Source organism: Gopherus evgoodei, chromosome 6 (genome assembly GCF_007399415.2).
Source record: "Gopherus evgoodei ecotype Sinaloan lineage chromosome 6, rGopEvg1_v1.p, whole genome shotgun sequence".
Lineage (NCBI taxonomy): Eukaryota > Metazoa > Chordata > Testudines > Testudinidae > Gopherus > Gopherus evgoodei.
Genome location: NC_044327.1, coordinates 110,976,660 through 110,991,619, shown reverse-complemented (window position 1 = coordinate 110,991,619; position 14,960 = coordinate 110,976,660). Strand labels below are relative to the sequence as shown.

The following is a 14,960-nucleotide window of genomic DNA, read 5'->3' as shown; positions in this document are numbered from 1 at the left end:
ACAAGAAAAAAAACTCTGAAACAATCCTGTTCTATACAGCTGATAATTATATTATTTTTGGCATAGCTAGCGAAAAGGAGATAAATATTCTTCAAGCTATATTTGAGATAAGAACAAAGTTGCCTAACAGAGTTATAAACAACATTCTCTCCTGTATAAAAATGTAGTCTTAAAAAACAAACAGCTTTTGAAATTTGTCCCTGGGACCCATAGCAGATTTTCTAAACAATCTGTACCAAACACAAGATAAAGTAAATCGTTAACAGTTTATTCTAGCATCACTCTCTCTTTGAAAAGCAGCTAAGGGATTTATTAAGGAGCATCTATTTTCAGTATGCTTTGAAAACTGTTCAGATATTTAATAGACTTAAAAGTTTATTAGAAAATGTTTAAAAATAGATGGTACAGAGAGTTTGAAACATCAGTTATTGGTCATCAGAGTAATGTACAGAGTATAGGGGGACACTAGTATTTTGGTATTGGACAGCATATAGCATATACAGTCTGTAATGTCCCCAATGCGGGGTGTACGGTAGGTGAGATCAAGATACAGTCAGGAAGCAGTGAGGGTACATCACTCATACAGAAAGTTACAGACAGTCGTGGGTATAAATAAGCAGGCCGGGTAATGGGGATAGGATGACCCTCACATGGTGGAGTTCAGTTTGGTTGGTTCAGGGCTCAGGGGATAAAGTCCAACGGGGGAGGTTTACAGGTCTCTTCCCCCAGCTGCAAGCCTGGGTGGTCTTGTGATGAACGAGGATTCAAGACATCTAGTTCAATTCCCAGCTCTGTCACAGACTTCCCATGTGATCTTGGTGTGACGCTCTGTACCTCGGGGGAACACCCTGCACCCCCATGTTCATCCTTATGATTGTGTGGCATCCAATGCAAAGTTTGTCATGTCAAGTGTCTTCAGAAGACTCATGATGCACTGAGCATTGTTGTTATAGGTTGTAATTTCATGTATATAGTTATGAGGCTGAAAATGTGTCCTCATGGCTTAAAACAAGTCCAGGCAAAACTCTCCAGGAGCAGAGGGGCAGTTCACAACTCATCAGGACATGTATGGGACAAACCCAGCCCAGCCTCACAGGAACAAAGGACACTAGACTCCGCAGCAACAAAGGATCTGTTGGACTCTCAAATGAGTCATCCCCCTTCCCTTGGTGAGTTTGGGATTACAATGAGGTAATGGTCACCTGACTCGGGGGGGGGGGAGGGCGCAAAGTCAAGAGAAAAGAAAGAACATGATAAAAGGGAGCGACGTTTGCCATGCTCTGTCTTCCACCTACATCTACAGACACCAACACCAAGCGACTGAAGCAGGAGAGAGCCTGGCTGAAGGGCAACCAGCCAGCTTGTGGTGAGAAGCATCTAAGTTTGTAAAGGCACTGAAAGTGTTACGATCAGCTTAAAATGCATTTTGCTTTTATTTTTGTAGTTAATAAATTTGTTTATTCTACCTGAAGCAGTGTGTTTGCTTTGAAGCACATCAGAGACTACCCTTGGGATAACAAGCCTGGTACATATCAATTTCTTTGTTAAATTGACAAACTCATATAAGCTTTCAGTATCCAGCGGGCATAACTGGACACTGCAAGACAGAGGTTCCTAGGATTGTGTCTGGGACCAGAGATAGTGGCTAGTGTCATGCGGTTGCACAATCCAAGCAGAGGCTGGCCAAAAGTGCTCACTCACGTAGCTGGGAGCAGTTTACATGCTAGAGGCTGTGCATGAACAGTCCGGGAGTGGGAGTTCTCACAGCAGAGCAGGTTATGGCTGGCTCCCAGAGTTGAGAATTGAAGTGACCGAGCAGATCACTGGTCCAGATAACACTAGGGGAACGTCACACTTGGGCAAATCAGTTCATCTGTATCTCTGTTTTTCCAACTGTAAAATGATTATACCACAATTTTTCCCCTTCACCCTTTATCTTATTTCTTTAGACTGCATGGTCTTTGTGGCAGGGCCTGTTGCTGTGTGTTTGTACAGTCTCTAGCACAATGGGACCCCAAAATCCAGACTGGTGCCTCTAGGCACTATAATAAAAATTAATAGTAATTTCTGTCAAGACCCAATATGGTGCCTGTCATTCCCTGTCTCCCTACACATCTGATGGCTACAGAACTCAACATACACTTCACCGTACGGTATGATATTCCTTACCTCCCCTATGAAAGCACATCTGAAGACCCACTGCATAGTTAAATCAGCCAGTTACTACAGAGTGTAATATTTTATAAATGCAAAAGTGTCCAACAGTGATTTGGTGGCATTACTCTAAATAATTGCCTGTCTGCCTAAAAATTAATCAAGCGGAAACTAATATTGTGATATGTACACTTGTGATCTATTTACATCATAATCTCAGCCTAATTACTCCATGCAGTTTAACAGATAAATTTAATAAAGGATCTAAAGAAACAGGAAGCTAGGCTAAGTATCTAAAGATTTTTCAAGACATCCTAAAGGGCACTGAAAAGGTGTCTTCAGACATTAGACAAAAATTATTCTCAATAAAACTCACATGAAATAAAATAAACAGAAGGGGATCCAATACAGGAATAAGACTTTTCATTTTAAAAAAGAAAATTACGTGATCCCCTAGCTGTGATTTGGACAGCTGGCCTTCCTTCCCTAAGGACAAAGAATTCCCTTTGTATCTGCATTAATCTGCCACGCGACCCTCTGAAGGTGAGCTGGGAAACAAGACCTGATTTTATTTCTATCTCCTTGGCGAGTTTGTCCTCATGATCCTGGGAAGCAAAATAAGGCTCAGATATTGCTCCAAAACTATTTCAAGTGGTTAGTGATTTCCCTGCCCCCAAAGGAAGCTGGTCTTATTGTCTTCTCTTCACAACAGTGGCCCCTTCTGGGCCTCTTTAGGGTACTGGGGTTCAAAAATGGACTCTCCTGAGGTTCTGCCACCATCCACTGTATGGGATTTACAGTAGGCTAGAAGGGTCTGTGCTTCTCCTAGGAGACCTGTTACAGAGGTGGTATAAGAGGAAGGGAGCTGAGCCCGAAAGCCCTTTACAACACCCTTGCATTTGCAGTGTTTGTGCTGTGTCCAGTATCCTCCATCCATGACCCAAGAGAAAGTAAAGACTGCTGAGCTCTGGAGTCGGGGAACTGACTGCTAGTGTGGATTCCAGAGAATTCCATGATTTTCCATCTGGAACACTGCCCTTCCATCCCTGTTCCCAAAGGGACAGGGAGCTTCTTGCCATGAAACCAGCTATTCCAGTCCTACCTCCTTTCCTGCTCAAGGGAAAGCAGCTGATGTGACCTCACACAGACTGAGCTAAGGTAGTTGAGGGGACAACACATCACTCACAGAGCCATTGGCGGTCTCTAACCAGATGCTACTGAGAGTGAAGCAGGACACACAGACTTTTCCTTTTGTTTTTGGCTTTCCCAAACCAGCTCTCTCCATGAAGCCTGCTGCTTTCCATCTGTTGCAAACGCCTCAGAGGGGAAGCAGAGCTGAGGGGACAATCTTCCCAAAAGGCAATTGCAGCCCTGGGACACGACTGGAAGTCAGACAAACACATTGAGCCAAATGGTTAATCAGTAATTTGAAATAAGTCTGGAAATTCCCTTAGAAAAGCTCTTCAGCTGGGAAATCTGTTCCTGCAAAGGCAGATTAAACTGGAGAGAACTTTAGGGGCCAGGCCATTTCCCAGCTGCCAGATCTACTTCTGCCCTCAAGCTGCAAAAAGCAAGCTGAAGTACCCATTACAACTGATTTATGTATCTTAATACAATAGAGAGCAGGTTAGGGACTGGGTGAAGATATTTGGCAACAGTTCTCTCAAATGTATTTTGTTAGTATAAGCACTATTGCTTTTTAAAAAATAGGAATTGGTGTTAGAGGAAATTAATTTCACACATATTACAGGAAAAAATGTTATAGACTGGCACAGTCATAACAGTAGCACAATAGCGCAAAAACTTTGATCAAGCTCAACAGTACTAATATAAAAGTACCACTGCCTTGTATTAAGCTTTTCTGTATCATCTTAGAGGTATAGCTCAAAGAATAGTGTTGCACTGAAAATTCTTTAATTTTTAAAAAGTATTAGTTTAAGACTATTACATAGGTTCAAGCCTGGAGCACGTAAAAATGTGCTCTTTACTAGGCAACTTCAGCACACATCAGCCTACTTAAACAACCAAAATGCTCTGTAAATGTATTTTAATTATTTTACAAACCCAGAGAAAGTCTTGTCATTTAAAACCTGAGTTCACCATTCTCTCTCTTCTACAGAGCTGGTAATTTCAAACACTTTGATGTAAAAGAAAACCTTAAATTTAGGTCATTAGGAAAAATAAAGGAATATTTTGCCCATCTGGTATTATTAGACAGCTTAACCAGAATAACTAGTATTTATATTGCAACAAAAGAGGTGCAAATGGAGTTTAACATGGAGGGTCCCAGAGCTCAGACTCCAGCCCTAGCCCAAATGTCTGCACAGTAATTTTTAGCCTTGGAGCCCAACCCCCGGGAGCTCAAGTTAGCTGCTGCAGGACAATCATAGGCATGCTGTGAGTCTTATCCCTGTGTAGACATATCCTGAGTGACCTGTATTGAGGAACTTCATGTGATCAAGTACTGGGATCTACTTCATTGTTTCTGGTACCTCCAAGTCTGTGGGAATATAGAGGTCTAGGGGAAAACTCTCAAACTGATAAAAAATGCCTTTATAGAAGTCTGGTATAAACAAGACTGGTGATTAATAAGGGGTACCTATGATTTAATTATGTTCCATGATTGATAAGTAATCATGGGAAAGCAATTTTCCCTCCACAAGGGAGGGTTTTTTGTCTCACACCATATAAAAGAAAATTCAAGGAGTGCAAACTACTGGCTTCCCACCAGTTACATAAGAGAGATACAGAGACGCCAGCTTACATCAAGGTTGGTAATATATCTGTTCTTTCCTGTACTCTCTATAGTGCTATACTAAACTCGGATTGTCAAATAACAGGCGTGAATGGAAACTTCAAGCACAAATGTGCTTACTCAATTTAAGTATATTGAGGAAGAAATGTGCTTTTAGACAAAGCAAGACTGGGAGACTTGAGATTTCTATTCCAGTCACAGCTTTGTCTTAAACCTCTCAAGAACTTGGGCAAATCACTTGCTCCCACTCTTTTGATAATGTGCAGAAAGCTAAGGAGGTGATGGGGGAATTAAAAGACATGTTGGAAATATGTACTCTATTAGTAGGCTTATGTATCATCCAGGGTAACAGTCTTCACGATATCATAATGCCTGCCTTTGGAGAAGCATAGGAGGCTGATGCCTGAACACATTTTTTTCTTGTTGTTTTTGTATGAGTAATAAATTTTTAATAATTAGCAGAAAGCAAGACTCTTGACAGGAAGTACAAGATGACACATCTGGATGTGAATAACCTCATAGGAAAAAAAATCCTGATGGAAAGTTAACAGCTGGAAAATAAAGAGGCTGACTAAAGTCAACTGCCCTATTTCCTAACAGAAAGGGAAATCAAGCAATTGGTGACAGAAGTAAGCCATTCAAATACAGAAGCAGTTACTGTATATGGAGCCTATATATTGCGATTTAAATAGAAGTTCTTTAAACAGAAGAGAAATAAAAATGTTAATGTTAAAGATACTGACAGGCTAAAGTTACCTGTAATCAGTGTTACTCTAAAATACAAACTTTTAGAAAAGAAAATAGTACTGTATCATCTGAAAAGTTCTACTCACTGTTCTTGCTAGATCAAATATGTTTCCATTATATTGCAATTCTTAATATTGCTGGGTACAGGAGCCTATTTCAAACACTAATTATTTTGATGTGCCAATAGAGCGCAAGAATTTTTATTCCTTTTCCAGAACAACAAAACAGTCTGGTGAATGAGGTTTTGACTAATGCTTCTCTGAGCGCTTGCATTACTTGCTGTAAGAACTTTTAAAGTAATAAATGGTCTCATTTTAGACAGACCTGTCAGAACAGGAATTCTAAATATCTTAACAATACTTAGATCAGGGGTCCCCAACGCAGTGCCTGTGGGCGCCATAGCACCCATGGGGGCATCTAAATGCACCTGTGTCCTGGCTGGCAGGCGAGCATCCACCAAAATACTGCCGAAATTCGACAAGCGGCATCATCCAGAGGTGTCGCCGCTGAAATGCCGCCGAATTTCGGCAGATGCTCGACCGCCACCACAATCTTTCATCTGGCGCGCGCAGACGAAAAAGGTTGAGGACCACTGATTTAGATTATGCAGTGATGACAGGTATATTAGAAATCCTTAGGCAGAATATACAGGTTCTATTTAAAGCCTTTTTAATTATTTTCGGCAAACAATATTCAATTAAGTCTGTTGGGTCAGCTCATTCCTTGCTGGTCAGAGAAATGAACGTATGAGTTTTCTGCTGATTCTTCTGATCAGTATTTAGGTCTCCAGGCCTTACTTTTAATATTCTTATTTTTTATGCCTATGTGGAATTTGCAATCCGTATCATTAGTTCTGTTTGTATTTCTCCAGTCAGAGTTCTGTTCATTTGTACTAACACCATTTTAAGCAGACGGCTTCATTTCCAGTCCAAGGTAGGTATGGATCACCACGCACTCCATCAAGTGTACGTGCCTATGTGGGAACTGGAAAAAAGTCCGTGAACTACAATAGCTTATATAATCAAAGCTTTTTTATACCAAGAAATAACTTGCAAAACTATGTCATTTGGCACACAAAAAATCAACGCTACTTACATGACCTCAGTCCCCTACCTGATCAGTGCCTGCTTCATACTTGTGGAGAGGCTGAACATAAGTCAATGGTACTCATTGCATCTGCAACATACTGCATGTTGCACAGAAACTAGCGATCTGGAATGGGTAATGGGAACTGGAGGTCCTAAAAACACATGCTTAAAATCAGTTGTGCCAAATTACCCCGAGCCTTGATTTTTGAGAGAGAGAGTGTGTGTGTGTAACATCTGAAAATAATACATTAAAACAGGGGTTCTCAGACTTTTGTACTGGTGTCCCCTTTCACTTAGAAAGCCTCTGAGTGCGAACCCCCTTACACATTAAAAACACTTTTGTATCTATTTAACACCATTATCAATGCTGGAGGCAAAGTGGCACTTGGGATGGAGGCCGATAGCTCGCGACCCCTCATGTAATAACCTCACAACACCCTGAGGGGTCCCGACTCCCAGTTTGAGAACCCCTGCATTAAAAGCATGTTTAGGTCACAAAGTCAAACACTCAAAAATTAGGAAACGCTCAAATTATTAAATTGACAACTTTAACTTGGCCCCCCATGCATAAAATTATGATACAATCTTCAATGACACAATCAAATTTTATTTTTTTCCACAGGACCCTGCCTCATTCAGTGCACAGAACTGAAGATACTATGGGAATGAATCAGGGTTGTGTAATGAAGACTGTTGTCCACGGTGCCTCTGCATCTGTTTTTGCATTTGTTGCAGAAGTTGGAATGTGAAGGAGAAGATGGCAGGAAGAGAAACTCTCTCCCTAATGGTTTAGAGAGTTTACTGCCCTCCTGGAGAATTGGTTTTTATTCCTCCCTCTGCCACAGAATTTTTATGTGAAGCTGGATATAACCTGTAAACAAACGTTTGCACAGCAGACCTGTGTGTATTTCTCATTTTCTGGGTACTGAACATGAGACACGTGGCGTCTGAGACAAAGTGCTGAACTGCAATTAAGATCAATGCAAGCTCTGCTCTGAACATATGAAGTGCTATAAAAGTTTTCAACTAGCAATAATCACACCTCAGGCCATGTCTACATCTAAAATTTTGCAGCGCTGGTAGTTACAGCTGTATTAGTACAGCTGTATAGGGCCAGCGCTGCAGAGTGGCCACACTTACAGCAACCAGCGCTGCAAGTGGTGTTAGATGTGGCCACACTGCAGCGCTGTTGGGCGGCTTCAAGGGGGGGTTCGGGGAACGGGAGAGCAAACCGGGAAAGGAGACCAGCTTCGCCGCGGTTTGCTCTCGCGTTCCCTGAACCCCCCTGCAAACCGCAGGGAAGGAGACCAGCTTGCTCGGGGTTCGGGGAACGAGAGAGCAAACCGGGAAAGGAGACCCGCTTCACCGCGGTTTGCTCTCGCGTTCCCGAACCCCCTGCAAACCGCAGGGAAGGAGACCTGCTTGCTCGGGGAACGGGAGAGCAAACCGCGGCGAAGCTGGTCTCCTTTCCCGGTTTGCTCTCGCGTTCCCGGAGCCACCCAGCAAACCGCAGGGAAGGAGACCTGCTTGCTCGGGGTTCCGGGAACGAGAGAGCAAACCGGGAAAGGAGACCAGCTTCCCCGCGGTTTGCTCTCGCGTTCCCGGAGCCACCCAGCAAACCGCAGGGAAGGAGACCTGCTTGCTCGGGGTTCCGTGAACAAGAGAGCAAACCGGGAAAGGAGACCCGCTTCGCCGCGGTTTGCTCTCGCGTTCCCGAACCCCCTGCAAACCGCAGGGAAGGAGACCTGCTTGCTCGGGGAACGGGAGAGCAAACCGCGGCGAAGCTGGTCTCCTTTCCCGGTTTGCTCTCGCGTTCCCGGAGCCACCCAGCAAACCGCAGGGAAGGAGACCTGCTTGCTCGGGGCTCCGGGAATGAGAGAGCAAACCGGGAAAGGAGACCAGCTTCCCCGCGGTTTGCTCTCGCGTTCCCGGAGCCACCCAGCAAACCGCAGGGAAGGAGACCTGCTTGCTCGGGGTTCCGTGAACAAGAGAGCAAACCGGGAAAGGAGACCCGCTTCGCCGCGGTTTGCTCTCGCGTTCCCGAACCCCCTGCAAACCGCAGGGAAGGAGACCTGCTTGCTCGGGGAACGGGAGAGCAAACCGCGGCGAAGCTGGTCTCCTTTCCCGGTTTGCTCTCTCGTTCCCCGAACCGCCGAGCAAGCGGTTCTCCTTCCCTGCGGTTTGCAGGGTGGCTCCGGGAACGAGAGAGCAAACCGCGGCAAAGCTGATCTCCTTTCCCGGTTTGCTCTCTCGTTCCCGGAACCCCGAGCAAGCAGGTAAGGAGAACCGCTTGCTCGGCGGTTCGGGGAACGAGAGAGCAAACCGGGAAAGGAGACCAGCTTCGCCGCGGTTTGCTCTCTCGTTCCCGGAACCCCGAGCAAGCAGGTCTCCTTCCCTGCGGTTTGCAGGGTGGCTCCGGGAACGCGAGAGCAAACCGCGGCAAAGCTGGTCTCCTTTCCCGGTTTGCTCTCTCCTTCCCCGAACCGCCGAGCAAGCGGTTCTCCTTACCTGCTTGCTCGGGGTTCCGGGAACGAGAGAGCAAACCGGGAAAGGAGATCAGCTTGATTACCAGAGGCTTCCTCCTTCCACGGAGGTCAAGAAAAGCGCTGGTAAGTGTTTACATTGGATTACCAGCGCTGGATCACCAGCGCTGGATCCTCTACACCCGAGACAAAACGGGAGTACGGCCAGCGCTGCAAACAGGGAGTTGCAGCGCTGGTGATGCCCTGCAGATGTGTACACCTTCAAAGTTGCAGCGCTGTAACTCCCTCACCAGCGCTGCAACTTTCTGATGTAGACAAGCCCTCAGATTAACTTCATTGGCTATGATTCTGCCACTACGCAAAGCTAAACAATCCAGAAAATCAGCTCCTAGGCTTCTCAAATCAGGCAACCAAAATCAGTTGACACTTCTTTGTAAAATGGGGCATAACACCACCACCACCTCCTAGGAGCATTGTGAAGGTAAATTCATCAATGTTTGTAAAGAACAAAAATTGCAAAAGAACACTGTAGAAAAGCCTGGAGAGAAATTAACAACAGTAGAGTTTGGATAATGCGTAGTACATATATGGGGACACACAATGTAGATAAAAAAATACTGAATAGTGATCCTGAGCACCATTCATTCTCAGCGCAGAATGAGACACAGGCCCTGTGCAAAAATATGTGATTGTGTAATTAATGACTGCATCATAACAGATGCACAAGGAGGATGGATTAAGGCTGCACAGACAACCTTAATTATGGCATTTCCTAACTTTTGAATGCCTGACTTTGCCACCTTAATGTTCTTTTAACATAAGAAATCACATCCAACCAACCTAAAAAAAGTAAATAGTTTAAAAACTGAAAAAACAAAAATTTCATCATTTGGAACCATAATGACCCTCACCTCTGTAGGAGAATGTGGTCTACTGATTAGACTCTCCTGGTCCTGTGCCCTCAGTCTATCTCCTTCTTTCTACTGCACCTGTCCTGTCCCCTCCCTGCTGCTATCCCTCCCAGCTCCTGCCCAACATCCCCATCTCTTGTTCCTTTCCCCTCACACCTCCACATTAGAGTAAGGATGCCGCCTCCTCGCTGCCTGGTCACCAGCTCCGGGACCAATGAGAACACTGAAGAATCTGCCTGCTCTTGGTTCCAGTACTGGCACCACAATGATCCCCAAGTGTTGAGAGAAGTTACAGGAAAAGCCCCTGCAGCCCTGGGCTGGAGCATGCTCAGTAACCCTGAGATGATGGCCCACGCAGTCTGTCACATGAGAGCTCTGAGGGAATGGCACCTTCACAATTTAGCCACTGAACCAACAAACCTTTGAGCATGTGCAAACAGATTTTTCAGAGGCTTATAAATTAGCCAAATTTGAGCAATTCTTCTACAGGAATACCAAGAAGCACATCCCTGCCACAAACACCAGCACCCCCTTGCCAAATATCAAGTCCTTTCTCCATATATAGGCACTAAAGCTTTCCAGTGAAACAGATGTAAGATTTGTAAAATGGATAAGAAAGTATTTTTCCCTAATCTTATTCTCAGAAATGGATGAACCACTTTACCTGAAATTTTCCAAAAACATTCAGCCTGAATCAGACGCCTGGTATTGAAAATTTCAGCCCAAACAGTTTAAATTTGGCGGTCTTATAACTGAAATAGGATCTTATAATGGTAAATGTCAGGCAAACTTAACTACCTATGTTGCTACCTGCCCCATCTATAACTAAGATTAAGATTTTGTCATGGGTATTTTTAGTAAAAGTCACAGGCAGTTCATGGGCAATAAAACAATAAATCATGGCAGCCCAAGCCCCACCACTGCCCATGGTTGACAGCCTGAGCCCAAGCCCTGCCAGGGCTGAAGTCGCAGGGGTCACTTAAAATCATGGAATCCATGACCAACTTGTAGCCTTACCTATAATACATACAAACACATGGCAGTGGGAGGGGAAGAGGTTGTTTTTGTTATCTTAGTACTTAGTGTTACCAGCACTCAGGCATCAAGAAATAAAAACAAGCTATTTACAGGATCCACAGTGCACTGCCAACTTAACTATACAAGCAGAAAGATATCTAAACAGTTCTTTCTCCAGATTTTGATTGCCTTTAAAATCGTACCAGCTAAAATCCTAGGCCTTTTAGGTTCAGAAACATGTCTGTAAAAAGGGGCCAATTTTGGTTAACAAGTTTTAAAAAAATAAGGGCATATTGGATTCTACAACCTGGGTAATCTATGGATTTCATTAAATCCAAAAAGATCATTCAATCCAGATCAGATAGATATAGTACTGCATAGATATATCTATTTTAAAAAAGCTAGCAGAGACTTCAGGTACTAAACTCTGAAATCCTTCATAAATGATAACACTTGAGTGATGGAGCATATTAACTACTGAATATTTTGGGCCTATCAAGGTGAATAGTACAAAGATAAGAGTAAAGACCAGAATGTTCAAATGCTTTAAAAGGCTTGGTTGTTCAAATCGGCTGAATGCTGCACATACAGAATATTTACGATATACTGAAATAATATAAATAAAAGCTATGGTTCACAGAGCACCTGTAGGCACCCACAAACAGCTGGCTGATCACGGTACTAGATTTCAGCCTTGTTCAAGAGTGTACATTACAAGGAGCTTAAGGACCTACTGAGCAGCTGGAAGTGAGCCAGCCTAGGCGCTTCTAGTATGGGCCAATGCTATATAGGAGGAAGAGAAGAAAATAGCAAGAGGAACATCTAAAGGACAAGGAAACATGACCATCAGTCAACGTATCCAAGAGAGAGGGAGACATACAAAGAGTAAGGAAAGTGAAATGGGGAAAGGGACCAGATAGAGAAGTAAAATACATGGAAGGGGGAGATGGAAAAGAGTGAACAAACTGATTAATGCAATGAATATATCCTCTTTGAAAAAAAGTTCAGAGTTTTCTACATAAGCAACTGTAGGAACTGTCACAGGGATGTTATGATTGCAATTGTAACACTATAAAAAACACAAGAACTCTTGCTCTAATAGCCAAAAATATCTGATGGCTTATGCTCAGATATGAAAATGGCTAACTGCCTGCTGGGGTCAGTGGGTAATTTGAGCTTCCTCTGAATCAACTATGGAACACCAATGAAGACAGAATATCTGAATAGATCAGGGGTTGGCAACCTATGGCACGCGTGCCAAAGACGGCACACAAGCCGATTTTTAATGGCACGCTGCTGCCTCCCGGGGTCCCAGCCGCCAGCTCCGCTCAGCCCACTGCCGAACTCAGGCGGACAGTGGGCTGGGCGGGGCCAGCAGCTGGGACCCAGGTAGGCATCAACGCGCCATTAAAAATCCTGCCCAACCCAGCCTACTCTTCTCCGCCCCCCACTCACCACTCTCCTGCAGGAGTAGGGGGCAGGAGCTTGGTCCTGCTGGCTGCTGCTGCAGGGCAGCCTCCACCAGCAGCCAAGCTCCCTCCTCCCCCATCTCTTCCCCTAGCATGCTGGGTTCCTGCCCCTCCTCCTCTCCCTCCCTGCAGCGGAAGAGCTGATGGCCCTGGAGAGGGAGGGGGAGAAGTGGAGCTGGTACCCTGCTGCTCTGGACAAGATGTGGGGACAGGGCCTTGGGGAAGGAGGGTAGAATCAGGGCATGTCCCCTCCAGCCCCCTGTTGTGAGCCACTCAGGGCAGGGAGTGCTAGCTGATGTCATGGGGATGCTCCCAGCCCCCTGCCCTGACTCCTGAACCACCCCCACATCCTCTACCCTGAGCTCTGAACCCCCCAAACTCCCCCAGCCCTCTGCCGAGCCCTGAACCCCCCAAACCCCTGCCCTGAACCCTGTACCACCCTCACACACACCAAGCCCTCTGCCCCCCCCCACGACCCCAGCCCTGACTCTAGTACCTCCCACACATACCCAGCTCCCCCACACTCCCTGCCCTGACTCCTGCACCCTCCTCCCATACCCCCATCTCCCTGGCCTGACTTCTGCACCCTTCTCTGCACACACACACACACCCACATTCCCTAAATGGGAGCTGCTCAGGTACGTGCTTCACGACCAAACCTCCTGCCCCAAACCTGAGCCCCCTCCCTCATTCTAGCTCCTGGCCAGACCCTAAACCCCAACCTGCTCCTTCACCCCCAGCCCTGTGCTCAGTGCACTCCCACCCTCAGCTAAGTGCAGAGAGGAAGAGAATGGGCTAAAACCAGGGAGAAGGTACGTACCCACTCCATGTGGGCAGGGCCAGGAACCCAGACCAGCAGTGGGCTGAGTGGGGCCAGCAGCCGGGACCCTAGCTGGCAGGAGCCTGTGGAAGGAACCCCAAACCGTCAACTGGCTGAGCAGCAGTGGGCTGAGCTGCTCAGCCCACTGCCGGTCTGGTGTCCCAGCCCTCGGTCCCACTCAGCCCATTGCCAGCCTAGGTGAATGGAACCCCAGGCAAGGGGTGGGCTAAGTGGGCCGGTGGCGTAAGATCAGCATTTTAATTTAATTTTAAATGAAGCTTCTTAAACATTTTGAAAATCTTGTTTACTTTGCATACAATAATTTAGTTATATAATATAGAGTCTTATAGAGAGAGACCTTCTAAAAACCATTAAAATGTGTTACTGGCACATGAAACCCTAAATTAAAGTGAATAAATGAAGATTCAGCACACCAATTCTGAAAGGTTGCCAACCCCTGGACTAAATGGACCAACAATCTGGTCCACTGATAGTTGGCATTTATTTAGCACTTTTCAGGGGACCTCAAAGCACTTTAACAATTAACTGATTCTCAGAGAACCCATGTAAGGCAGGCATCATTTATCCCCTATTTCACAGACACAGAAGTAATTTACTCAAAATTACAGTACTGGATGGCGTAAAGAAATTGGGTTTTGATTAAGTCCTGTGCTTTAGCTACAAAACCATTCTTCTCTTTGACAGTTGCTGATGTAAATAGTTCCTTATGTCTCATTGCCAGAAACATCTGTAGCCAGTCAACAAAATTAAGCCAGGCAAACCCTTTTACATAATGCTGTTACTGAGCAAATCTTAACTTCTTACAAGTCAAATACAAAAATTATGAAGGTCCTGTAAAGAGGTTTTGCACGTGTAAAAAAAAAAATGCAGTAGTTTTATTAATTACAGTAAAACAATCCCAGGTAGACAGAGATTAGTCCTAATTTTCACGTTATGTCCCAAGAGTGTCATTAGGCTGGCTGTTTTAATTCTTTTGAGTAACTTTCTAAATGCTGAATCAAAGCAGTGTGTTTTTTCTAAAATGGACAAAAATCATTATTAAAATGTAATCATATTCTAACATTTTGCTAATTCTTTACTTCCTTCCCAACTTATTGTCTTAAATTATTAAAGTGCATGTTAATACTTGTTTCTTTAGTTTCCTAATTGTTATAATTTTAGATTTTACATAGTTTTTCACTATGAAATTTCATGTCAAGAATTGAATTTGATATTAAATTGCCACAAGTCAAGAAAGCTGAAATGTTCTGCCAAGGTATACTCCTCTATCAGGATTTGCAGTTTGAGTTCATTAGAACTTGTGCGCCAAAGTTACTTGATAATTTTAGATAGTGTATAAAAAATTCACAATAACTGTAAAGCATTAAAAAGCTAAATAAAACTATTTCTAACACTGAAACAATTTTGTTTTTAATTTACAAAGATTTTATGCCATTAAGTTTAATGAAAATGTTATTTTAACCACTGGTGTTGCACACACTTATGCATATGCTTA

The 14,960-nt window shown here is 44.4% G+C and overlaps 1 protein-coding gene across 4 annotated transcripts in view; it reads right to left on the bottom strand.

Moving 5' to 3' along the window:
- The window catches only part of NADK2 (NAD kinase 2, mitochondrial), a 62,547-nt gene that overhangs the window by 38,837 nt on the left and 8,750 nt on the right, over positions 1–14,960 (bottom strand). The window lies entirely within an intron of this gene.